We start from the raw sequence: 26987 nt of genomic DNA, 5'->3' as shown, positions 1-26987 counted from the left end.
TTAGGTTGTGGAGAATCTGGATTCTGTTATATTGTTCCAAGAAGTGTTGATGCTTTTGTTTTAGCAGGTAATTAACTTGGTAAGACTCAGAGGGCAAACAGGCATGTCTGTGGTGGGCGGCAGCTTAGATCTCAGATCAGTTCCTTAAACTATAGCTCTGAGCTGCTTTCCATTTATCCCATTCAACATGTGGTTTAGTGGTCAGCCAGAGTTTTGGGTTGAGGTTAAGCACAGAAATTGGGATCCTCTTTCTCTGGCTCTCTTCTTTCTATTCTCCTCTTATTCTCTGGTAACTCCAGTCGTCCTGTGCTTCTTGCCTTATTTCCTTCAGCCGATAAGCCAGTGGGCTTTCTCTTTAATTGAACCATTCCTACACCACACCATTGCCACTGTGACTGAGTCTTCCCTTAAAACAAAACTGCAGAAAAACCCGAGGGGCTCAATTTGTCTAATTGCTTTCCTTGTTGTGGCTGTGCTTCAGAAGCTGCCTATCATATTTCAGTCTCCAGAAACCTCAGGTAGATAGGTTTGTAAGTTTTCCAGTTTATCAGTATTCTTTCTAGGGTGGCTTTGTTGGGGGGTCATTTTTCCATTAATAGGAGGACTTAAGAAATGGTTTAAAAACTAGATTTTCAGTGGTGACACGGCATTGTCCTAAAAATTACAGTAAGTATGAAGAGTAAAGTACTTGAAAAGGAGAGTCTTAGATAAAACTTCATTTATATAATGTAGTAGACTCCTTTGGGTATTGCCCAACTTATAATGAAGTACTTAATTACTATCACCTACTTCAGACCTCCTCAAACTCATACTGTTAGCATGTAGCAGCCATATTTATATAATGGCATCTTGAGTCTCTGGCCAGAACTAATTGAGAAATGATTGGGCACCCAGCTCTGGGACTATGTTCTTGAAAATTAGGAATTAGATCAAGGGAGTTCATCTCTCCAATATGGCTTGAAATGTACCATATATACTTGTGCCTCTGCTATTCTTCTGCCATCATGTGACTTGAATAGGAGAAAAAAATGTCTGCCCCAAAAGAGAGACAAAAAATGCACAGAGAGAAGCAGAATGAAGAAAAGATGGTGAGAGGATGGTCTCAGGAACTAATAATCTTCTAGTGCTCCTTCCAGTCCTACCTGACATCTGGCTGCATTATTATTATTTTTTATTTTTTAATTTTAATTTAAAAAATGTTTTTTTAAATTATTTTTTTAAATTACTGTTAGAGACCCCTGTATCCTAATGCAGGGATTTTTACTTAAGCTGGCATTTGTAATTTGCAACTTTAAGAATCTTGATTAATCCATACACTTTCCATATTACAGGCATTGTGAGAAGGTTTACATAACTATAATGATGAGTAAATGTGATGACACAGAAAAACTGTGTCAGGGACATTAAAATGGAAAGAAACAAGCTAACATTTCTTAGTACTTAAGGTGAGATAATTTTTAAATCATTTGTTAAAATCACTATATTCTGTTCATTTGAATGTAACCAAAAAGTAGGGAAAATATATATATATATATATATATATATATATATATATATATATTTATATATAATATGCTGTGAATTTTCTCCCCTTATTTAAGTAAATGCTAATAAGATAACATTGTTAGTAATAAACTCTGTAAATGCAATATTTGTGTCCTGTCCTGGTGCTCATTCCCTTCCTCTAGGTCAATCCCATTACTATAATTAAGTTTCTGCTTAATCAATTTTATTTCTGTACTTAATAAAAAGAGGCAATTTTTCTAGATGTCCTGTTTTTCCAATTATATAACCACTAAGAAATCAATTGCCGAACAAAAGTTAAAGTAATATGATTTGAACGTGAATTACTCTCTAACAGAAGGACATAATGAGCCAGATGAAAAATCAGAACCTGTTCTCCCCATCCCCCCAAATAAATAAATAAATCTCAGCAAAAGCAAATCTTGGGATCCTTTGGATTTGTCAAACATTTCATGGATCTTCCAAAACATTTTGGCAGGATAATTCCCTAAAGTGATTCATTATCCATCAATTCATATTTCAATGTCACTTAATATTTGTTGAATATTCACAACATGTTAGCATTGCACAGCTGCTGAGAACATGATTCTCTGTCTTTCAACCTCACACTGCATGTTTTTTTAAAGATGAAAAAAATAACATATTTTAAAATTTGTCAAGAGGATAAGAGAAAATTGGTCTAAAAACAAATCAGTACATATATCCTTAAGAATTAATCTCATATCCTTATTAGGAAGGTAATCAGTAATTCTGACAGCACAAAAATATACTCCTTATATCCACTTATATATTTATATATTCCTTATTTTATTTATATGTGTATATATACATTCGTGTGAGGAAAATTTTATTCAATTTTGATATGACTTTTCTGTATCTATGTATACTTTATTTCAGAGAGAGAGAGTGAGAGAGCACATGCGTGATGTGCATGAGCAGAGGAACGGGCAGAGGGAGAGAGAGACGAGCAGATTCCCCACTGAGCAGGGAGCCCAATGTGGGGCTCGATCCCAGGACCCTAAGATCATGACCTGAGCTGAAAAGAAGAAACGGACACTTAACCAACTAAGCCACCCACATGCCCCTGTATCTATGTATACTTAATTCTACTATTACTTCTATAAAAGTTTGCTTTATCTACAATGTAATTTTTTTCATGATCTAACTTTTAAATCTCTATTTAGATATATGGATATTCCCATTTCTTAAATTTCCTTTTACCTGTTCCTTATTTGTATTTGCTTTCTAATTTGAAAATTATTATATATATACTTGTATATTTTTTTGGTTCCCATAATAAGAAGCTCTAATCTACATTTGTCCCCTAAATGGACAAGCTGCACTCCCTTATTTCATTCAAGTATCTACTTAGATGGCATCATGCAGTCAAAAATAACACATACATAGCTCCTGGTGTAGTTTTTCTTAATATTATGATGGATTCTAAAAGATTTCAGTTAAGATAAACTACAAAAAAAGGAATTTAAAAAAATGCTCATATAAAGTCTCTTTTGATTTGAATGAATGTTAATTTTTGTTACATTTCATTGACCTAAGGAATAATAAGGGAGTGTAACAATATTATTAGCTATTATATGGTGTCGTAACTGTTATTTTTTCATAATAAAAGTAGAGACAAAGAGCATGAAACTCTACAGGAAGGCTAAGAGGTTGGCTTTGGAAAAAATAATTAAATTTATTTATTGTAATGATTTCATGAGATAAACTGAGATAGTATGGCTCTAGAACATCCCATTCACTATCTTTTCTACTCCAAAATAATAGACTGCTTCTTACCCCTAGGATAAAAGGAAATTACCCTGTGGCATCTGTTTTTTATCCTTTTGTTTTGAATAAAATATTATTTATTTCAGTCCAAAGTTTCCTCAAAATGTTGTATTTAGTAGTATGCTTTACAATGCCTAGTATATTTTAAAGTAACATTAAAAGGAAAAAAATAGGGGTGAGCCTCATAATTATTTATTAACAGTTCAAACAGTGGCCTGACTTTTGTTTTGTTCTTGCTTGGAATTTCTCTTCATATTTCAAAGAGGGAGAGTGTAGGAGAATAAGCTCTGATTAAAGCTGGGTTTGTTTTCCGAAAGTAGGGATATAAATCATATTAGCTGGAAGTTTGGAAAACAGATTTTCATCCTATTTCTTCAAAGGTGTATAGAGGAATAATAAAAGGTTATAATGATATCAACACATTTTTGTTTTTCTGAGAAAACAGAAATTTTGGTGACTATCCCAGTAGCCTTTTATTGCTGATAGAAACAAGTTAAGGTGATGGTGGTTTTGTTATTATCTACACAGATATCTGCTTGTTTTTTCTATTAATTTCTTCATCTGTAAGTGATAATTTAACTATAAATAAATATTGCTGCTGTATACTCTCATAGTATCTTATGCATACCCCTATCTCAGCACCTTCTTTGTTGAAATTGCATTGATCTCTTTATAGATTTTCTCCTCATTAGACCATGTATTCTTAGAGGGCAAAGTTCATGGTCAGGAAACTTTCACACTAAGCATAAGAACATAATCTATATTATGGAGTCACCAAAACAGCCTGCTAGATGAGGCTTACATGTTTGCTACCAGGTATCTATTTACTAAGCGGGCGCAATTAAATGTGAAGTTTTATCCCAGAAATTTAACCAAGAGATTTGCAAGCATAGACAACCATTTACGTCTCTTGCATCTGAACTCTCACCACTTTATTGCAATAGATTAGAACTCATGTCCCGACTACTTCCCTCTGATGAAATAACCTTATGACCTTAGAAACCACTATCTTCTATAGATGATGATGATGATAAAATTCTCATTTATATCTCATTTTGTTTTTATAAATCACTGTAGTTGGCTTTGCAAAATTAAACAGGGTAATTATACCTGTGATTGTAACGAAGGCTCAAAAACAGAAGCTCAATATTAAGTCTATTAAGAACTACTGTTTATTGAATGCCTAAATGATACAGACTTTTATATTTTACCCTCACAATAATCAATTTGAGGGAGGTATTAGCATTCTCATTATTCTAACTATATAGTTGGAAACCAGGACTCAGAGAGGTACAATACATTGTCTACACTTTCAAGATTGTACAGGGATTAAAAATGTTGAAGCAGGGATTAAACCTAACTGTTGTTTACTTTTCTAGATTAAAAAGAAAAATGTAAGGTAATATCTTAAATCTGTGTCACATGTAATTTAGTTTAGAATCAATGATACATTCTCAAAACCATCACATAAATCACCAACAGTAGTCATTCAAATTTAAAATAGGAAAATGGAAAGCCTTTTCTAAAAAGTGAATTTTGACAGTGTCAGAGGCAAATACTATTTCCAGCCTTTATTGTCATTATTAGTACATACACCAAAACTCCCGCCACATATGCCACTCATACTTTTACTTTTCATTTTGGGGTTCTTTGGAGATAGTTGTGTCTATGATTTCATGTACATCTTTGACTGAACTCTTCATTTTGTAACCTTTCATTCCTGAAAAATACTGGAGATGGCAATCACCTCTATAAAAATAATTTTTTATCCATGTAAATATAGAGAGAAAGTATGAGTAAATGAGCACAAGAGAAGAATGAACAAAGAGAAGTTTTAGGAGATAAACTTGATCAGAAATTTCTGTGCTCTTTTTAGAGCCACTTTTCTATTGGTGACTGTAAATATCTAACAAAATCAAATTATCCCTTTCTCTAGCATCACTCCACAGGTTACATGCAGACACTATATAAGAAAATAGGGGGGTTGATCCAGGATGAAGGCTCTGGCAGGTCAATGTAGGAAAGCGATAGAGGTACAGAGAATTAAGGTGATTGGCAAGAATATTTAAGGAAGGAAATGAAAAAGAATAAAGTAAAAGGGAAAACTGATTGCTATTTAAAGAAAAGGACAAATAAAAGAATATAAGCATAGCAGAAATAGTTTATAAAGTAAGCACCTGAAGGAGAGGCATTATGAAAGAGCAGATGCTTGAATCTATGATTTTGGAGGTGGAGCATTTGGGTATGAAAAGTTCTAGATTGTGACCATAGGAATGAGTTGCAGAGAGAGATTTGAAGAATCAATTTCTGAATATGAAGAAAACAAGGAAGCAAGGGGCCTCATTATTGGTTGATGATCAGCCATATGGTCTTTTGAAATCACCCAAGATGGGAGAACTTGGGCAGAGTAATCATGTCAGCCATGTGCAGAGGTATTCAATGATGAGAAGTGACTTGGAAGCTGGTAGATGATAGAGGTGAGGATCTGAGCCTCAAAGAACATTAGCGTTAATGAGAAGGTGGAGAACTAACAGTCCGGGAGTCACAGTGTGACTCTGGATGTGCAGAGTTTACAAAGCGAGGAAATGACCTCATTTCTGGACTCTGATGTACCTAGCTTGTGAAAAAATATATAGCCTCTACTTGGAAGGGATGCAGGGAAAGTGTCTTCAGGAAATCCAAACTTTGTTAAGATCTACTGAGTTCTAAGATCCAGTGAGAGCTAATGTGAAGATGACTATCAAGAATGAACACAGAAGTTAAGCATCACAGGTGTGCTGTACCTGATTTCTCTGCTAAGAATGAACAAGCTTCACAGTTATAAAAGTCCCAGTGACATAAAGTCTATCATTTTACATTTTGTCTAGTACCTACCAACTTTAGTACCTACCAGCTGGGTCTGATAATTCCCCATTTTGTTGTCCTTTTAGTGTTATCTACCAAAGACTTACAAATACTTAATATGACACTGTTGCAGCATTGCATTTACACATGACTGGATGAAAAATATGGTCTGTAGCAACTAAAAGTATTTCCCCTTGGTTTTGTGTGTGTGTGTGTGTGTGTGTGTGTGTGTGTTCTCCTTTTAAAAAAATGTACCTCAACCTTCTATTGGGGAAGGGAAGGGAACGGAACCAACTTTATCTGTCTGTGGACAAAGGAAGTTTTGAGTAGCAGTAAAGACCTCCAAAGATGGATTGTGTCTCTCTCATACTTCTAATTAGACTATAGATGTCACTGACCTTTCAGGAGTGGTAAAATATTTAAAGAACAGATTTTAGGGATCCCTGGGTGGCGCAGCGGTTTGGCGCTTGCCTTTGGCCCAGGGCGCGATCCTGGAGACCCGGGATCGAATCCCACGTCGGGCTCCCGGTGCATGGAACCCGCTTCTCCCTCTGCCTGTGTCTCTGCCTCTCTCTCTCTCTCTCTCTCTGTGACTATCATGAATAAATAAATAAAATCTTTAAAAAAAAAAAAAGAACAGATTTTAAACAAAAGTTATAAATAAAAAATCTGACTACTTAAAACTTGCATTTAAAAAAAAAACCCTTAACCTGGTTCTTTAGAATGACTTTACCATTTTACATTTTCTCCTTTAGATTCCAAGTTCTGCTGTATTCTTACTCATCTGTTCACTCACACACACTTACCGTCAGCTGTCAATCAGTGTAATAAAGTAACATTGAAGAAATACATTACCACACGGGATCAGTGATTTTCCCATGTAAGCCTGTCAGCAAAAAATAAAGTCAGTTTCTTTTTTGACTCAGTTATTCTAAATAAACCACAAGCTCTGTGAATGACAGTAAGTCATCTTCAGTGATAAAGAGAGAGGCTAAATTTTTGGCTCACTGGTTGCGTTTATAATCTACACTTGCTATCATCATGAGATCTAGTCTAGGTTGCCTTAAGAATTTTCTAACTCACCAGTTAGGTAAATTATGATGTTATAAATTATAGATACAATAGAAAACTATATAGACATTTAAAAAATTTATTTATTTATTCATGAGAGACACAGAAAGAGAAGCAGAGACATAGGCAGAAGGAGAAACAGGATCCTGTTGTGGGACTTGATCCCAGGACTCTGGAATCACGACCTGAGCCAAAGGCAGACGCTCAACCACTGAGTCACCCAGGCACCCCACTTAGGCATTTTAGTGAGGTAGATATTTATCTACTGACTAGAGACATACTCATGATATGATGTTTTAGGTTAGGTTCCCAGGAAACATACTCTGAGGAGGAACGTGTGCAGAATGTTTGCTGGAGAGTGAGGAATAATTGAGAATGGAAGGTTTAGGAAGAAGGAGAATCTGATCTGCCATGGGATTATAACTGAGACCTTAAATGATATTACAGAAAACTTTGGCCTGAGCTGGTCCTTTAGAGTTACACCAAAATGTGGCAAAATGGAGAGGAGAATTGTATTTCTGCATTACTCAGTCATTGATCATAGCCTTCCTGGAAAGGGAACATGAAATTTAAGTGAGGGAAGTCCCTGTAGTCGAGGGCAGTTTCTAGTTTGAAGTAGAGCTAAAACTATCAGCATTGATCATATCCAGCTTTATAATGTCATCCACAGCTTTTATTTGGCCCTGATGAGGGATCTGGGTGATATACCATACTATCCACTATAGACATCGTGCATTGCTCAAGTCGGCTTAGTTTTTATGGCAAATTCCCATTTGGGAAATGCTTCTTAAGGATTATGGTTGGTCAAATTTCCTAGGAAAAGTTACAAAAGGAAAGTTAGTTGGTAGAGTTATAGCTCTCAACGAAGCTGTTGATCTAGAGCCCATAACTGATAATCATCATACCCACTTCAAGAATCCATTCTATATTGCCCTCACTCTTGGCTAACATTTCTGCTATAGAGGTGTCTTACCTGGAGGGGTGGCTCAGACCTGTAATTATGAGCTGTCTGAGCTACTGGTTACCAAACGCTTTTTATTCTGGAATTCTTTATTTGTGTCTATTTCATTAAAACTGGGCCTGGAAGCACTCAGAAGACCTGATTCCTCCTGATTGTTAACATTAATTATTCCCACTAGCATGTTGACTCCTCATCTTGTCTGCTGGTCTCTTAGAGCAGCCACCCAGGTGCCCCAAGTTCAATGTTTTTAGATTCTCCATATAAGTGATACATATTTGTCTTTCTCTGTCTGACTTATTTACTTAGAACAATGCCCTTAAGATCCATGTCATGTATGCACATGGCAGGATTTTCTTCTTTTTTGTAGTTGAATAATATGCTAAGTCTCTGACTTACATTTTTCAACTTTATGATGGTGTGAAAGCAATACACATTTGGTAGAAACCATATTTCAAATTTTGAATTTTGATCTTTTGGGCTAGCTATGTGTGATATGATCCTCTCTCATGATGCCAGGCAGTGGCAGCAGCCACAGCTCCTAGGCAGGCACGTGATCACTAGGGTAAAGAGCGGATACACTAATAACCATTCTGTACCCACACGACCATTCTGTTTTTCACTTTCAGCACAGTATTCAAGAAATCACATAAGATATTGAAGAGTCTATTACAAAATGGACTTTGTGTTCCGTGATTTTGACCAACTGTAGGCTAATGTGAATGTTCTAAGCACATTTTAGATAGGCTAGGCGAAGCTGCTGGTTTGGTAGGTTTGGTGTATTCAATGCATTTTCAACTTGCAGTATTTTCAATTTATGAGGGGTTTATTGGACTACAACCCCATGGTAAGTCAAGGAAGATCTATGTGTGTGTATATCTCTATGTCATATTTTCTTTATCTGTTTATTCACCAGCAGACACTTAGGTTGTTTCTATATCTTGGCTAAAGTGAATAATGCTAATTGTGTTTTTAAGAAGCCAACATGCTGAAATATCAGGCTGACAGATTCTGAGGGGTGCAACGTATGATATGATAAGTGGATCTCACAGTTGTGTCCATTCACATGCCGCTTTTAGCTTAAAGTATTTTCTTTATCCTGAAACAGTATTATATAAAATCTCATGTCGGTGGATCAAATATGCTGCAAGTCTTCACAAAAAATGTTAACTGGGGGTTTCTTAGGGGAAAAGGCAAATATATATAACAAGGAATATTTATCGATACAAGGCAAAATGTTTTTTTTTTCCCTTTCAGAATAGTCAAAGTCTTTTGGGTTTCATAGGACTTGGAAACATTCTTCTCTAAGGTAAAAGTAAAAGATTGCTTCTTAAAACCCCTGCCACTCACAAGCGACACAGTAATGGACAGGCCTCTTTGGATTCTGAAGGCAGCAGATTTAGCAATTTGGAGTACCGTTTCAGCCCATTTACAAGGTGAAATAAAAGCTTGCTGGTATTAAGTGGACTCTAGAGCAAGAAAGGGGTCTGTAGCAGAAAAATATATATTTGGTGTATATATATTTTGGAAACCAGTTTGTAACAGTGGTTACTATTAGAGACCAAGACTGGAGGGCTAAAATAAAGGGTTGTAGTTGTTGTTGTTCTTGTTTTATTTACTTATTAATCTTTGAACTTTAAAAGTAATTAGTCTATTTTTCTCTTGTAGAGTCTATCAGAACAGAATTATTCAGCTCCCCAAATTTAGATTGTATCTGTTGCTTGCTTACTGGTACAACCTCCCTGATTTAATTCATCCAGGGCCAAGATATATTTCAGATGTTAGAAAAACTTTTATACCCACTCCCCCAAAGTTTGATATTTTGATTCCGATTTTTCTTTTTTCATTTTATCAGACATTCTTATTTCCACTCTGAGTTTCCTACCCGCAGGGATTTTATTTATTTATGAGCTCCTGTGTATTTGCTGCATGATTCACTGTCACTGGTTTTCATTTTTCCATCTGAGCTAATCTGTACATGAATATAGGTCATGTGGATTTAACTTCTTTAGTAGTGAGGAGATCGATTGCAATGCCGTCATAATGTCTTTTTCTCCATGGAATTTGTGTGTATTTTGAATGACTGCACCTGCCCACAGTGGGGGTGAGGGATGTCTTTGCAGGGGCTTTGGGGTTATTACTCATGACTCTCTGCAGGAGGAGAAGTGCTGAGGGGAGTTGTCAAAGTGGCAGGAGAGCATGTGGCAGCTCTCTGTGGTTGGGGGCTGGCAGAGAGTGTGCAATCCATTTACAGACCAACACCAGATCCTCATCTACTTGACCTTACTGACACCTTGTTATTCCAGGTTCCCATCTTTAAAAATTATGTGCATTTGATGTCTATGATCTCACTCCTCCTCTCTCTTTTCTCTGTTGCTTAAATTGTTATTCCCTGTCTTCTGTGTTTCACACTAAGCCCATTAATTTCCCTCTATAGAAAAAGTAATACTCTATCACCCTAACTATCTCAGAAAAGGAAATGCTAAGGTGAAACAGAGCTGAGAGTAGAGGAGGACAATTTGATGGACTTTGAAGGCAGAGCAATATCCAAAACCTCTGAGTTTAACGTTATATATGTCGTTGGGTTTTCAATGATCATAACAGTAATTAATCACTTGGCAGAAAATCTTGCAAGGAAGGATTATAAATTATTGAATCAGGACCTGATTTTAGTTGCTATTTAGTCTATTTACTTCACAGATAAGAAAAGGCATGTAGCAGTCTTCATCTTATGGCCACACAGTCCTACAAGGAAGAAGTAATCTGGAGCATACATTATATAGGACTGAAGCTGGCCTAGCAGCTGTGCGGTCAAGCTTTCAGAGTGACCTTTGGTGTCTATGGTACACAGGCCACTGAGGCAGAGACAGTCCAGTATCCTAGAGGCAGGTCAGAAAACCCTTCCCAGTCCACTTTTAGGGGCCCTGTGCTGCTTGTTTGTCCATACTTTCCCTGGAACTTTTTTTTTTAAATTTTTATTTATTTATGATAGTCACACAGAGAGAGAGGCAGAGACACAGGCAGAGGGAGAAGCAGGCTCCATGCACCAGGAGCCCGACGTGGGATTTGATCCCGGGTCTCCAGGATCGCGCCCTGGGCCAAAGGCAGGCGCCAAACCGCTGCGCCACCCAGGGATCCCTCCCTGGAACTTTATGGTCGATCATGACACTAGGCCTCATCTTCCCAGATTTCATCCTGAGACTAAAGAAAGCATCCTATGCCACACAAAATTTTTCTGACTCTGCATTGGAGAGTCTTGTTTTTCTTCAGGGTTCCATCTTTGGGGTAAGTGGAGCAGAGAAAGAAAAAGAGAGAAAAGACAAGAAAAGAAGACTCTTGGTTCATGGGAAGCTCATTCTCAGGGTATTCCCATAAAGAAGTTATATGAAAATTATCCAAAGGACTTTTTCAAACTATATATAATTTTCTCAGAGTTGAGCTCTATTGTCCTCCAATAATGTTTCTCAACCTTGGCTGTATATTAGATGAATCCAGAGAGTTCTAAAAGAAAACCTATGGCCAGGCTCCACCCCAGACGAATTAAATCAGATGCCCTCAGGATGAGATCTAGACATCAGTGTCTCCTATCAAAGAGATAATTGTGTAACCAGAGTTGAGAATTCAAGAACCTCTTTCTGGAGGTTCCATTGAAAATCCATTCCATTGAAAATCCCAGCCATTTTGAGCCATGATTACTAATTGAAGAAAGTTGAAGCAGAAGAAAATCTAGAACCATAACTCTCTCGTTAAGGATGGGGCAAGAGTCTGACTTGGAGCTTACATGATGATGACCGGAAGATAGAATTAAAAATATAATTTACCTCATTATCACTATTATTGCAAAGCAATATTAATGAGTAACTATTTCTCTCACATTTGCCAGAAATAAGTATTTTTCCATTTCATTTTAATAGCTAGATTCATTTCTATGAGAAAGTGGTATCTTTACAAGTGAAAATTTTGGTTTCTTGAGGTTAACATCACTGTTGGCATTAAGTGATATAAATGAAAAATTGTAATGAATTTAAAGAAACAGGGAAGCCATGTTATTTTAAAATTTATACAAAATGCAAAATCCACACAGTTCAAATTTATAGTTGCATATAAAAATAGGATTACTTAAAAGGTACTTCTTTATATTATGTTGAAGTACCTCATAATGTAGAGAAACTACTTTGTGTAAAGGGGAAAATCTACAAACAGGTGCTAATAACTTGGATGAGGCTCATCTTTAAAAATATTTTCTAAAAACATAAAATTGGAAAACATATTTCTAAAATTTAGAATAGAAAATGATCAAGAAATAAAAATTATGTTTTCTGGATGTTACTCTTTGTTTCTATTTTTTGAAGTGGGATTTGGCAGTCTCTCTCATATGTGATCCCACGTATACCAGAGGTTCAAAACTGAGGACAATTTTGTGCTCTCCCCAGCAGACACTTGGCAATAGCTGGAGACAGTTTTGATTTTCACACCTGAGGGAAGATGGAACTACTGGCATTTTGTAGGTAGAAGCCACACATGCTGCTAAATATCGCACAATGTGGGGAGCCTCTCAAAGAGACAGTGATCTGGCCAAAGTGTCAATAGCACTGAGGTTTAACTGTTTTGAACTAACCTGTTAAAAACTTCATATTTTCTTTGAAAAGCCAATAAATTTTTGATATTGCCATGAATAATTTAATTTAATAACTATTTATAAATGTCAAAGTTTCAACTTGAATCTCTAAAATAAGGCCTATACTTTGTGGAAAGTAAAACAGAAATATATCAAACATCTCCCAGAACATCCATATCTTGTTTGTTATTGTCGTAAGTCACCTGTGTAGTCCCTCTTCACTGGTAGAAACGAGGAAGGTGCATATTCTGTATGATGACTGCTGTGAATGAGCTTTCTCAACAGACATTCCAAACCCTAACCCCCTTTTAGTATATGCAACAAACAAAAATCAACAACAAACTACAGTTCCTAGATGGAATTTATAGTCGTGTAGTTCTGGATGTGATTGTATATATATACATTTCTAGATGTAATTTATATATGTATTGTTATATATGTGTGTGTATATTTCTATAGGTGCTGTAAGTCCTTTGATTTGATGAACTAGGACAAAATTTTTATTTCAAACTAAGTCATATGGCTAGGGAATCATGATACCAGAAGTCTATTTTACTGGTGCAGCTATTGGCAGATGTAGTGTGGCCCTTGAGCTGGCAGATGTTGTAGCATCATCCTCTTGATGTCATATGCAGTTTCCTGCTCTTACAGCTTCTGGACAGTGGCAGAGACAGCAGCTCCCTTAACCCAGTTCTGCAGTGTAGCTTTCTGAATGATTCCTGAAAACCTCATCAAGAGTCAGGGTCTTCAGCACTCCTAATGATCTTGTGTGGCATTTAACGTTCTCAAGTAAATCCCTTCTGGTTATATTGACTAGAGTAGATTCTTTTCTCTGCAACAGGACACTGACTGATACAGACATAACGAAAAGACAGGGTAGGGAAGAAAAACTCATTTGATGTGCCCACAGAGAACCAATATTTGACTCTTCAACCTTGGAACCTCATTCTCAGCCTTGAAATGATGCCTGTGGGAAGAACATGGCACATTACCATTATTTATATTATCTCACATAAATTACAAACACAAGTGATTACTTTGCTTTCTGTTTTTATTCTCTAGTTGTTGTTGTTTTTGTTTTTTAAAACTATTCAGAAACCATCTGGCCTCACCTCACATCCAGAAGAAGTGAAATTCTTTCAGTGGTTCAAAAAAGGTTTATGGAGAAAGAAAATCCCATTTGTTATATTGTGAGAGAGCATAGTGCAAATAAGGCAGCCCATGTTTTTGTAGTTGAATATTAAATTGTATTAACATATGATATCATAGTGATAGTAATGTGCTTAGAGAAAAGACTCTAAAACGCTATTCTGTCTTCATAATTCTGAAAAAAAAAAAAAAAAAGGCAATTAAGGAATGATGACCTGGCATGTTTATCTACAAAATATTTTGTAGAAAATATTTTCCTTGCTTTTATAAAATGAGTATTATAATTTTTCCAAATGTATAATTATATAATTATATGTAAATTATAAATTTCCAAATTTATTATTTTTATTTTTTTCATTCAATTCAATTTTTTCTTCTTTCTTCTCTTTCTTCTCTTCTTCCTTCATGGTCATTTTTAGCTTTGGGATCCTTCCTTATTTGCCATCCTTATTTTACTCAGTTATCTAATTAGTCCATATGTGTTTGTTGAGCACCTGCTGCCCTCTGAGTGCTGTGCTTAAGTTCTGGGAATAAAGAAATAACTCTCTACTTCTCTATAAGCTTTCAAGGTGGTGGGTATGGGTGATAAAAGAAAAGTAAGCACCAAAATAAATGTGAAATTGTATATTATACTATTTATGGTGAGCACTGGGAGAGAAAAGAACTATTTATAAGAAAGAATAGCAGGCTAATTTAGACTGAGTCAGGGGGGAGCTGTCTGAGGAAGTGACATTTGAGTTAAGGACTCAAGCATGAAAAGGAATTATCCAGGTTAAAATGCAAGAAACAGGATTTCAGAGCAATACTAAAAAGTCAGTGAAGGAAAGAATGGCTTAAAGATCATGTGAAAGAGACAGGTGGAGGCCAGGAGACGCAAAGAGTTGGAGAAGCAGTAAAAAGTTTGGATTTCAGGGCACCTGCGTGGCTCAGTGGTTGAGTGTCTGCCTTTGGCTCAGGTCCTGATCCCAGGGTCCTGGGATCAAGTCCCACATCAGGCTCTCCCTCTGCCTATGTCTCTGCCTCTCTCTCATGAATAAATAAACAAAATCTTTTAAAACAAGAGTTTGGATTTCAGCTTAAGAGTAAAAGAAAACCACTGAAGGATTTTTTTTGGGGTGGTGGTGGTGAGACATCATACTGACATGTTGAAAGACGACAGGTTAATGTGTCAGAATGGACTGGATCGGGTAAGAGGGGAAGGAGGCAGGCCTGGTTAGGGGTTATTTGGGTAGCTCAGGTGGACCAGGAGAATGCAGGAGAGCTGTAGTGAGGAAGATGGACCAAAGAGGGAAATTTGGACAGAGGTACAAACACACAGAGGCAAAGACCACATAAAGATGGAGGCAAAGATAAGCACAGGGCAAGGACCAACTAGGATTGCTGGCAAACACCAGAAGCTAGTAGAGACAAGGAAGGATTCTCTCCTACAGGTTTTAAAAGGAATAAACCCTGCTGTCATCTTGATCTTAGATATTGACCTCCATCATTGCCAAAGAATAAATGTATGTTGCTTAAGCTCCCTGGCTTGTGATTCTTCGTTATAGAAGTCGTAGGAAACCAATATGGTGAGGGAGAAAGAAGCATTATGAATTTGCAAAATACAACTGACTTTTGGTCCATGAATAGTTGTATAAGTTTCCCATTTTATGAAGTTTTCACAGAACATTTAAATTTATTTTAATTTTCCCCTTCCTGAATTCCTCTAGCCCCTAGGATTTGTCCTGCTTTTTTTGGCACTCCTTTGAGATGAAAGGCTATTATCATCCTGTCTTATGATAGAGACTGGGGAGAAGACAAAGAACATTAAACCAGCATTTTATCTTCAAATTCTTTTAATCATAAACTTTTAAGCATCAATGTATGTATACCATTGAAGGTAGGGCTACTAATTCTCGGAATTCGTAAGTACACTCAGTAGGGCTGGGTACATACCATGTAACAAATTATTTTAAAGGCAATAATGCTGTATAGTGTTGTACAAACATTAATAAAACTAAGAGGTATCAAAATGGCAATTACAAATAAGCTTTGGATTAAAAAACCCTGAATTATTCATATCTTCATTGCTTACTAGCTGTATGATTACAGGATATTAATTTCTACCTTTACTTTTTATGAGAATTAAATGAGTATTTGAACTATTTATTACAGTGCCAGGCATATGGGAAACACTAAAATAGATGGTGTCTTTTATTAATATAATGAATATTTCCATTTGTTGAATGGAGTTGAAATAATAGTGTAATAGTGAAGGACTGTGATAGCACTAATAAATATGTAAAATGTCTCTGGTGTTGGCTGAAGTTAGGATGACATCTTCAATATAATCCCTAACTTTGCAGTTGGTCTATTGTGGATTCTTCCAATTATGTGTTTGTCAAAAGTGTCTGGGTGGTAACTATGTCTGAATGAATTTCTGAATACCTCAATGAGTTGGTCTCATCCCACAATAATTCCTTTAGGAACTTCTTTTATCTTTTCCTTATTCTTTACTATATCTTACTACTTATTTATTATTTATTATTTATTATTTACTACACTGCACATTTGCTCAGATTATTTATAAGTTGGTTACCAGTTTAATGTTACATTTTCCTATACCTTGTCCCAATCCAGGTTTTCTGTTTATTACATTATTAGCATTACACTTATCTTGTTTGTTTTTATTTTTCCCATTCAAAACAAAATAAAATCTTCTCTGCTGCTTACATACGATTTCTTTCTTTATTCTGTGAAATATTACAGCATTCACTCATGAATTTATCTTCTGTATTATATCATTTCTCTACACTATCACTTTATTTTTTTCTCTCCCATAGCACTTGGTCGATACATGTTAATGACAAAATAACATATTTCATGATAATTGGTTTTAAAGACAGCTATGGAATGTTATATAAAGGAATTCTCCAAAGAACTCATGGAGTTAAAATATCAACAGAAATGATGGACATGTTAATTAGCTTGATAGTGATGATCATTTCACAATGTGTACATATATCAGAACATCATGTTTTACACCATAAATAAATACAACTTTTACTTGTTAATTGTACCTCAATGAAGCTAAGAAAAATGAAAAGAAATGCTGACTTAGTTGCTTCAAAACTTTAATACTTTTTCTAAGTATTTATATGCATTGCCTATAGAGTACTATGGAGATTTTGTTTTCATCCTCAAAAAGAAAGTGTCAATGTAATCTAACAAGTTTTAATCTGTTTTCCATGGTATAAAAGTTTCATAGTCCCTTATTGAGAACCTTTGTGTTTTTTCCCTTCAATGTATTGCTTTTATAAACAGTCACTAAACTAACATCCTTATATATGTCTCCTGGAGAAAATATAGAAGTTTTCCACGAGAGTATAAGATGAATTAAACATGAGGTATTACAGAGTTTTGGTTTGGTAGTATCTGGCTAATTTTAAGAGATAGTATCAAAGAGTTCCCAAAGTGGCTCTTACCAATCTATCCTCTCATCAGCAATGTATGGATGCTTATTTTCTCTACAACTTCCTTTAAGACTTGATATTATCAAGCTTTTAAAAGGTCTTGTTCACTTAATTTGCAAGATCCTGATTACCAAAAATTATTTGCCTATTTTCATGTATACTTATGCTTTTTTGTTACTTCCATGTTAGTACTCTTGGATCATTTTTGGTTTTGGCCTTTTGCCATTTTCATACTAATCTATAGGACATCTTAAGGTCTGTCCAGTTTAGAGTGTCTTATCTGGACCTGTGCTATTCCACCAATGATTTATTTCTGGTGTACAAAATGGTAGGTGGAGAAACTGAAAGTCAGTGGGCCCAGTAATTTTATGACTATTCAACCTCATTTAAGAAAAATACTTAACATCTTAAATATATTTTAAAATTTTATTTTCCTGATAATTCATTTTTTATTGTATTCTATAAATGCATTTGTCTGTTAAAGATCAAAAATAGAAAAAAATGACTCTTTGCTACAGAGAATTTGAGAACTACTGATTTTTGAAATTTTAGCATCATATATATTGCAGATATTCTTCTTCCATCTTTACTTATCATTTAACTTTATTAATGCTATATTAGTGGAATTCATGCTATTGATTCTGGTTTAGTCTGTGTATCAATATTTTTATTTATAACTTCCTTTTTTTCTCTTATACACCCTAGCCTACACTTGAGAAAGCATAGTCTTATAATATTTTGTTTTATGTTTTTCTTAATTCCACCTAAAATTTATATTTATGATAAGCCTAAGGTGAGAGCTAGCTTATTTGTCCAAATATTCAATTAATTTTCCAAGACCATTTGTGGAATAATGTTTCTTTTCTTCACTGATATGTAGTGCCATCTTTTTCAAATACTTAATTAAGAGTCTCTTTCTGAATGTTTTATTTAGTTTTATAGATTTCATTTTCTATTCTTGCATAAATATCACAGTTCTTTTAAAAGTATATTTGACATTTGGTGGTACAGATTGTCCTTTTTGTTCATTTCCAGATGCCTACAAATTTATCTTTTATATGAAATTTAGAATCAGCCTGCAGAATTCTATTAAATCCTATTAAATATTGATTTTATTGATTTACATTGTAATGACTTTTTATATTAGTTAAGAAAAAACTATGTTGAGATTTGCCATCAATGAAGATGTTATATTTCTTTATTTATTAAGGAGTAATTATGCCATTGTGTATGCTTTTATAATTTTCTCTTTAGAGGTCAAAATATTTTCTTTCAATTTTTATTTATTTTATTTTTATTTTTTATTTTTTTGAAGAGAAACTGAGTTTTTTTTTTTTTTTTTTTTTTTTTTTTTATGATAGGCACACAGTGAGAGAGAGAGAGGCAGAGACACAGGCAGAGGGAGAAGCAGGCTCCATGCAGGGAGGCTGAGGTGGGACTCGATCCCGGGACTCCAGGATCACACCCCAGGCTGAAGGCAGACGCTCAACCGCTGAGCCACCCAGGGATCCCCTCTTTCAATTTTTAAATCTCTCTTCTATTCCATCTTTAAATATGCTTTTTTCATTTTTTATATTTTATTTAAGCCTTTTCTTATTTTCCCCAAATCCCTTATCTAACATTTTGTTCTTAAACTAATTTTTTTCATATAATCCAGTTTTAACTTTTGTTGCTCATGTTTGAATTTTTATTTTCATAAGTTTTAGCATATTTTTAAATTTTGTTTTCTGAAAATTTACTCTGAAATTTTTCTGCTGTCATAAGTTGAATACTCATCTTTCTTATGAAGTATATTCTTAAGCACTTTATACTTATTATTATTACTGTGAACATGATTGTTTTTTACTTATATTGGGAGGATTTAGAAAAGCTATTATTATTTATACATTATACTTTAATCCTCCTTCATTGCTAAACTCACTTATTGGTTCTAACTATTATAAAGATACTAGTTTTCTCCTCTAATGTATATTAGTAATATATATATATATATATATATATATATATATATATATATATATAAAAATTATCTTCCAATTTCATTTCTTTTCTTGTTTTATTGCATTGGCTAAGACCTTTAATATTATGATAGATAGTAGTGGCGATAGCAGAAATTATCATTGTGTTTCTGATTTTAGTAGGAAAATGTATAATATTTTCCATTAGCTGTTTCCAGCACGATGTGCATCTTGGACTTCTAATAAATATTCATTATCAGAATAACAGAATTTTATCTCCCTAATTTGACAGATTTTTATTTGTTTTTTTTTCTTTTACTTGAAAGATTATTGAATTTTACCTATTTTTTGCTTTAATAGTGAATATAACTTTTATGCATAAAATACTTTTCTTAATTTTTTAAAAAATATTTTATTTATTCATGAAAGACACAAAGAGAGAGGTCAAAACATGGGAAGAGGGAGAAGCAGGCTCCTCACGAGGAGCCCGATGTGGGACTCGATCCCAGCACCCTGGGATCACCACCTGAGCCAAAGGTAGATGCTCAAACACTGAGCCACCCAAGTGCCCAATTTTCTTAAATTTTACTTTTGGGGCCTTCCATTGTGGCTTTATATGTGGTCATTCTTTGTAAATACTGTACATGCATTTCAACTGGATATGTATTGCCTTTTGAATGCCGTAATGTTTACTTTTTATGTTACTTAAATTCTCCCTAGTCTTGTAAATTTATTTTATCTGCTAGTTTCTGGAAAAAAGTATGCTAACTTTCCCATGATGATTGTCAAAATGTTAGCTTCTTCTTTTGTGAGGTTCAGAAAGTTCCACAATTTTTAAGTCTTTTTCTTGGGTGGATCATTTCTTTTTCAACATGAAATATCCCACTTTGTATTTTCTAATGATCTTAATGTTACATTTCAGTTTCCTGACATTATGATGATACATTATTCTTACAAAGACTTAAAAAGCAAAACTCAGCTCAGGTAAATCAATTCCAGGAGAGGCATTACCAGTGTAGTAGTACTCAGACATCAGAAAATGTAGCTGGTGATTAAAGGGATGTAAGAAAGATAAAAATGTGATAAGCAGTTGCATTAGTAAAACATAAAATCAGTTTTCAGGACCAACTGAAAGAAGGCTAATGAGTTTAATTTTGTTGATATGAAGATTGTGGCAAAGATATTTCTATTAGGCCTTTGCAAATGGAGTTTTAGAACTCAAGTTCACCCAGGTAAAATGAACATGATAATTTCTTGAATTCTTTTCAAGAACTCAGTTATCATCTGGGAATTCAACAATCCATCTTTTCCCCTTCCCCTTCACTTCTCTAGCATTTATATAAAGTGTTTGGGATATAGTAAGACCTCAATAAAGGCATGTTTACTTGGACTAGGAGAGAGGCAGCTTTCCAATTCATACCTAGCTTTATTAGTACTCCTTTTCTTTGTAATATATCCCAGCTCCACTTGGTTTAAGCAACTCAGGAAGAAGGGAAATTATTAAAAGATTTTCATGGTCTGCAGTGAAGCAGCTTTTCTAGTTTTTAATGCAGCAAAGAGGTCTAAGAGTGAATGTAGAGGGAGATAAAGCAGGAACAGAAACCAGATGGCAGTATGTAAGAAACTACAAAAAGAAAACATATGCTTTGGATGTAAAATCTTTCAAATAATTTTGTCAGCAAATAATTCTTGTCTTTCCAATAAATTTGTCAGCAAATAATTCTATCAACAGGAGGAAGGTAGCTATTGGAAGCCATAGGTCAAGTGACGTTTGTTTTCAAGGAAAATAGTGGGAGGAAGAGTGCTGAACATACACTAACAGAGTTAGAAATTGAAAGCATGGGGACAGAATTTTAAAATGTATAAATGGAAGAATGATTTAAATAGAGCTCAGAGAGGAGAGCAGAAAGCCAAGGATTAAATCCTGGGAAGGGGCAAAAGAAGGTCCCTTCAAGATCATAGAGGAAAAGCAGTGAGGTGTGTGGGGAACCAAGATAACTTAAACACTCTCGAGGGCAGAAACTGGCATTCATGTCATCAGAGAAAAAAAATTCGATATGTGTTGTAAGCAGATGCAATTCTCAGGGTCAGACAAAATTCTAACAGTCTCTTCCTTTTCTTTATTCCTTTTCAACTTAGAATCCCCCGACACAACCCTTGCTCACATACTCTGTGCCCTGATAGTGATTTGCTCATACAGAGTTCTGTATTTCATCTCCTCATGCATCTGAGTCAACTTTCAGACAAGGAGGAGCCCCTCAGCACAGACTAAGCTGTAGTGCAGTGTTTTTGGAGTCTAGGCCAAGATCTGGGAAGAGGCTAGACTATAGAGATTGAAGCCAATCAAATGAGAGGAAACTTACAGGGGAGTAATTTATAGCCAAGTCACAGACCAGCCAACTCAGTCACTGTTCAGAAGAAGCCATACAAAGCGAATTAAAAAGCCAAGAGAAGACAGGGAGAGTCTTTAAATGGGGGACTAAAGAAAGACTCTGAGTGAAAAAAGGACTAGTTGCTTTTTATAGGACACTTCAGGCCTACAGTATGGCACGCAAGGAGTTGCTAAAAGCTTAGACTCTGACCTGTTTCCCTACTGTGTTTTTTGCTCCAAAATTGTCTGTTTAACCCTGCTTCTTCCCAGTTATCTCAGCTTTGTATTAAAAACAACGATGATGACAACAAAAATAGGGATATCTAATTAGAATTTATAATAGATTTAACCTCCATAAGTAATAATTTGTAAGTTTAGAAGGAGTGTTTTTTTCCCCCCAAACCTAAATGAATCTGTAATCAGTAGAATGTGTTGAAGGAAGTGAGCAAAACCCTGGCCTGACTGTTGGTAAATTGGACCAGTTAACTTGTGGCTTCAATTTAACTATGTTTGAATCAGAAATCTGTATTTTATTAGGCTGAGCCTTTCCTAAATTTGCATTTTCTTTAGTTTCCTTTACTTTTTTTTCCTTTTTTTTTTTTCCTTTACTTTCTCCTTAGGTCTTAGTTAAAGTAATTTTCAAATTTTTACCTTTTCTTTGTTAAGAAAGCAGCAAGATGAGAAAGGAGTTCTTGTCCGTTTCTGGGTCTTGCCTCAAGGAGACAATATGGTGTCCCTGGAGGCTAAAATAGAGACAAAAGAGAACCAAGAGGGAGATGTAAATCCTAGGAAGAGAAAAATCATTCACACAGCCATGGTTTTTGTCTGCGATGATCTCTGTCTTAATCTACTCATGCAGCTATAACAGAATACTATACACTGGGTGCCTTATAAACAACAATAACTTATTTCTCACAGATCAGGAGGCTGGGAAGTCCAAGATCAAGGCACTGGCAGATTGGCCGGTGAGATTCTGCTTCCTGGTTCATATATGGTTGTCTTTTCAATGTCTCTGTGTGTGTCCATTTGTGGAGGGAAAGGCCAATGTCTTTTTTAAGGATTCCATTCATGAGGACTCTATCCCTATGACCTACTCACTTCCCAGAGGCCTCATCTCCAAATACTGCCACATTGGATGCTAGCTTTCAACATAAGAAGTTTGTGGGGACACAGTCTATAACAATCTTCCATATAGACTTTTCTTTTTTTTTCATAGACTTTTTCTGTATTTATGTCTAAAGCTAGTTTGTTTTTTTACTATTTTAAGAACCCTGCAGCATAGATTTACTAAAATAGTTTTCAAGATAGGGACTCAAAATCTCCATATTTATCAAGTTCTTTCATAATGCTTAAACTTCCAGGAAAGCATACTCAACGTGACAGTGAAATAAAACTCTACTCTTGATGAGTCTTATTTTGTTTTTGTGCTTTCATTAAACTCTTTGAGGATTGAAAAGGATTCAACTTGAAGAATATGACTTCAGTTATTTCATGAGGGCTAGGAATTTCCCAAATGAAAAATATCTCCCCAACTATTGCATCACTGATGGAACAATTTTCAACAGTTGATTTTATTCTTCCGTATTAATTTTCTTAAAGTTCTTACAAATATTAAGAAGTTCATGTAAGTTAATTAACTAGCTAGCTATCTGCTGTGACCTACTAGGCAGAGGAAACCTGAGATTACTATGCTTAGTATATAGTGGATGCTCACCAAATAGTTATCTGCTGACTGACAAGAAACAAAATATTTTATAAGGAGGAAAAGAAGACAACATTGAGTTACATGGTCATTAAAAACAACCCACTTATGATTTGGCTTTGACCTGCCCAGATATATTCCAATGTGTTGCCTCTTAGTGACTTCTCAACATTTAATTCTACCTCTTATTAAATTTTTTGAGGTATAATTTTCTACAGGGAAATAGACTCATCTTAAGTATAGAGTATGTGACAAATGCATGTGCTTATGCTACTCACACCCCTATCAGGGTAGAATATTTTCAACACCCCAGGAACTTTCTTCCTTTCCTTCCTGAGTCAATTAAACGTTCAGATGCAACTATTGTCTAATTGCTATCGTGACATTAGTTTTGTCTGTTATGAAAATTCATGTAAGTGGGGAACATTTTTAGAACCATCCAAGTTCTTAAGTGGAATCATCCAAGTTCTTTGATCATTCTTTTTATTACTGAGTAGTAATCCATTGTATGAATACACAATGTTTATCTATATTACTACTGATGAATATCTGTATAATTTCCAGCTTTGAGCCATTATGAATAAATATGAATATTTTTAAAGAAATCTTTTGTTTGACACATATTTTGCTTTATTGGGCAAATACTAAGGAATGGGATTGCTAAATTAAAGGATAGATCTCTGTTTAACTTTGTAAGAAATAGCCAGTTTTCCACCAGCAATGTATGAGAATTTTGGTTCCTCCAAAATGTCAGTACTTCAGGTTGTCAAACATTCTAATTATAACCATTTTAGTTTGTGAAGTGATACTTCATTGTGTTTTGAATTTGCATTTCCTTGATGACTAATGATACAGAGCATTTTTGTGTGTGTGTTTATTTGCCTTTTGTATATCTTCCTTATTTTCCTTTGTATGGGGTTTATTCAAGTCTTATGCTTATTTAAAATTTTTTGCTTCTTTTATTGTTGTTAATTAATTGTAAAAGATCTATATATATCTTGGACACAATTCTTTTGCCAGATGTAAGTGTTCTGAATATCTTTCCTAGGCTGTGGCTTGCCTTTTTTCCACTTTTTTAAACAGGTGTTTTTGGATGAGCAGCTGTTTTAATTTTGATGGCATCTAATTTATCCTTTTTTTTTTTGGTAGTTCATGCATTTTGTGTTCTATCTAAGAAAGTTAAAGGGATAGGAGAGATTCTCCAACAATTTCTTCTATAAGCTTTATGATTTTGGTGTGTATTTTCAGACCTACCCTCCATCTCAGATTTTCTTTTTTGTATGTAGCAAAATAGTGGTTAGGGAATGATGGTCTCTTTTTTCCTTATGAATGTTGCCTGTTTTAGCATCTTTTGGCAGGAAGATTTTTATTCTCCCCAAATTGCATTTAGTCTCCAATGTCTTTGTTGAAAATTAATTAATTGAGTGTATGTATTAGGACTATTTCTAAGTCTCTTTAGTTTCTTTGAATTTATTTGTTCATCCTTACACAAATCTAAATTGTCTTGATTAATACATCTTATTCTAAGTCTTGAAGTCATGTAATATAAATTCTTCAAATTTGCCTTTGTCAGAATTGTTTTAGACCATCTAGATACTTATTATTTACATATATAATTTAGAACCACTTTCCCAAGTTCTACAAAAGAATTGCAAGAAAAATTTAATGGAATCACATCGATCCAAAGGACACTATGGGATATCTTAGCAGTATTGACCCATGCAATATTTAATTTAATATCTATGTTAACTTATTTAGATATTCTTTATTGCCTTTTCATCAAAATTTTTGTATTTTTCTGTGTATGGGAGTTACAGATCCAACTCTGAGACAGATTAGCTTGCAGAAAGTTTATAGTAGAGCGTTCTCTTGGGATCTAAACTTGATCTAAACTTACTTATGGTGAAAGTGGTGCAAGTGGGATTAGTTAGGAGAAGCTGGGTTAAAATGCAGTTACAACAAACGCACCAGCTTGTCAGATGGGAATATCAAAATCTGGGATAGACCTTCCAAATTGAGTTGAACTGAAATAAAGTGACCCGACTTTTAAGACCCTTATCAATCAGTTTTTTGTTTCAGGTTGTACTAAGAGGACATGTAGCCTTGAATGAGTTTGCTCTTTCTAGCTGAGAGCAGTTTGCAGAGAGAGCTTACATCTGACAGCTATCTGCTAACAACACTTCCAGCAGCTGGGAGAATGATTCCTTCAGTACTAAAGGGCTGGTGTGCTGGGTTGCACAGGACTGAGTCCACTATAGTTCATCCTTTGTGCCACTTAAATCCACTCACTTCATAAAATTTCTGAGAACAGATCCATTAGGACTCTGATGGGCCTTCCCTGGCAAATGTGTCATAGGAAGTTTAGTGAGATGAACTGAAGCAGTCTCTTGGCCACAACTGATACTCATCATCTTCACCCTCTACCAGCCATTCTAGATTTCCCTCACCTTTGACTAAAAACTAAACTCATTTAGAAAGTTTACTTAGTGGCATGATGAAGAACCTAATATCTGAGGGTACTGAGAGCCCTGGTCACCATACTGTTCTTTGGATGTGGCTGCTATACTTATTCATTAAGTAGTAAGTTTGTGCAAATGGGGCACCAAAAAACGTTGAAGTATGCCATCTGAGTGCTAAATTTGTTCCTTTACTGTATAACAGTAGCTCTAGCTCCTTGTGATATTTGGGGACACTACTCCTCAGATCCGTGACACCTCCATGTTTTTGCCTTTTTCTGGGCACTTGAATTCAAAGTTCTCAGACAATTTCCAGAGAATAAAATCTATTGAGACTTTTTAGGGTAGCCGGTGACACAGGATGCAAAGAATTGCACCAAGAGTTGAGCAATAAGCAGGACAGAGTTTATTCATTCTCCAAAGGAGGAGAGGGGCTGGATATCAAGAGATGTAGGCCCTGAGTTTCTGTTAGGCTGGGCCTTTTACGAGATTTTAAGGATGTGTGAGGGTTGAAGCTGTACCCATGGGGGAGGGAGGTTCTTGGCCAGGTAAAGCAGGAGGTGACAGGTTTTTCAAGGGGCTCTGTCCAGGGCTTGTCACATATGGGGACTGTGGTTCAACTAGAGGTGAGTATGTTTTGTAGTTGTGGTCCATTTTCTCAGAAAATGGTAGAGCACCATGATCTAGAAAAACAAGGAGGGCCAAATACAGACACCTACGAGTTTTGTCTGTAAGTTTGACTGGGGAGGGGTTTTTAATAGAACCTTTCAAGACTCTCGGTGGCACCAATTAGAAGAGTTAACCTGGGATGCCTGGGTGGCTCAGTGATTGAGCACCTGCCTTCAGTTTGGGGCGTGATCCCGGAGTCCTGGGATCCAGTCCCACATCAGGCTCCCTGCATGAAGTCTGCTTCTCTCTCTGCCTATGTCTTTGCCTCTCTCTTTCTGTGTGTCTCATGAATAAATAAATAAAATCTTAAAAAAAAGAAGAGTTAACCTTTTGGAAAACCAGGATCTCCAAAGGTCTTTTATTGTAGTTAGTGTTGCCAGGACCAGAAGCACAAATTAAGAAAAGTGATGAGGGATCCCTGGGTGGCGCA

At 35.4% G+C, this 26987-nt stretch overlaps 2 long non-coding RNA genes across 4 annotated transcripts in view; one reads left to right on the top strand and one right to left on the bottom strand.

Annotated features, from left to right (window-relative positions):
• LOC144301763 (uncharacterized) overlaps positions 1-3794 on the top strand; it is a 305839-nt gene extending 302045 nt beyond the window's left edge. The window contains exons 6-7 of the long non-coding RNA XR_013368566.1: positions 1332-1445; positions 2422-3794. This is a non-coding gene — a long non-coding RNA (uncharacterized LOC144301763). The remainder of the gene's footprint in view (positions 1-1331; positions 1446-2421) is intronic.
• Positions 3795-4466: 672 nt separating this feature from the next.
• Positions 4467-26987, bottom strand: part of LOC144301758 (uncharacterized) — a 580647-nt gene continuing 558126 nt past the window's right edge. For all 3 annotated transcript variants that reach the window (XR_013368542.1, XR_013368543.1, XR_013368547.1), the window contains 2 exons: positions 22382-22473; positions 4467-13770 (listed from right to left, as the gene is read on the bottom strand). This is a non-coding gene — a long non-coding RNA (uncharacterized LOC144301758). The remainder of the gene's footprint in view (positions 13771-22381; positions 22474-26987) is intronic.

This window comes from Canis aureus, chromosome 30 (genome assembly GCF_053574225.1).
Source record: "Canis aureus isolate CA01 chromosome 30, VMU_Caureus_v.1.0, whole genome shotgun sequence".
NCBI lineage: Eukaryota > Metazoa > Chordata > Mammalia > Carnivora > Canidae > Canis > Canis aureus.
This window is presented reverse-complemented; position numbering and strand designations above follow the sequence as displayed.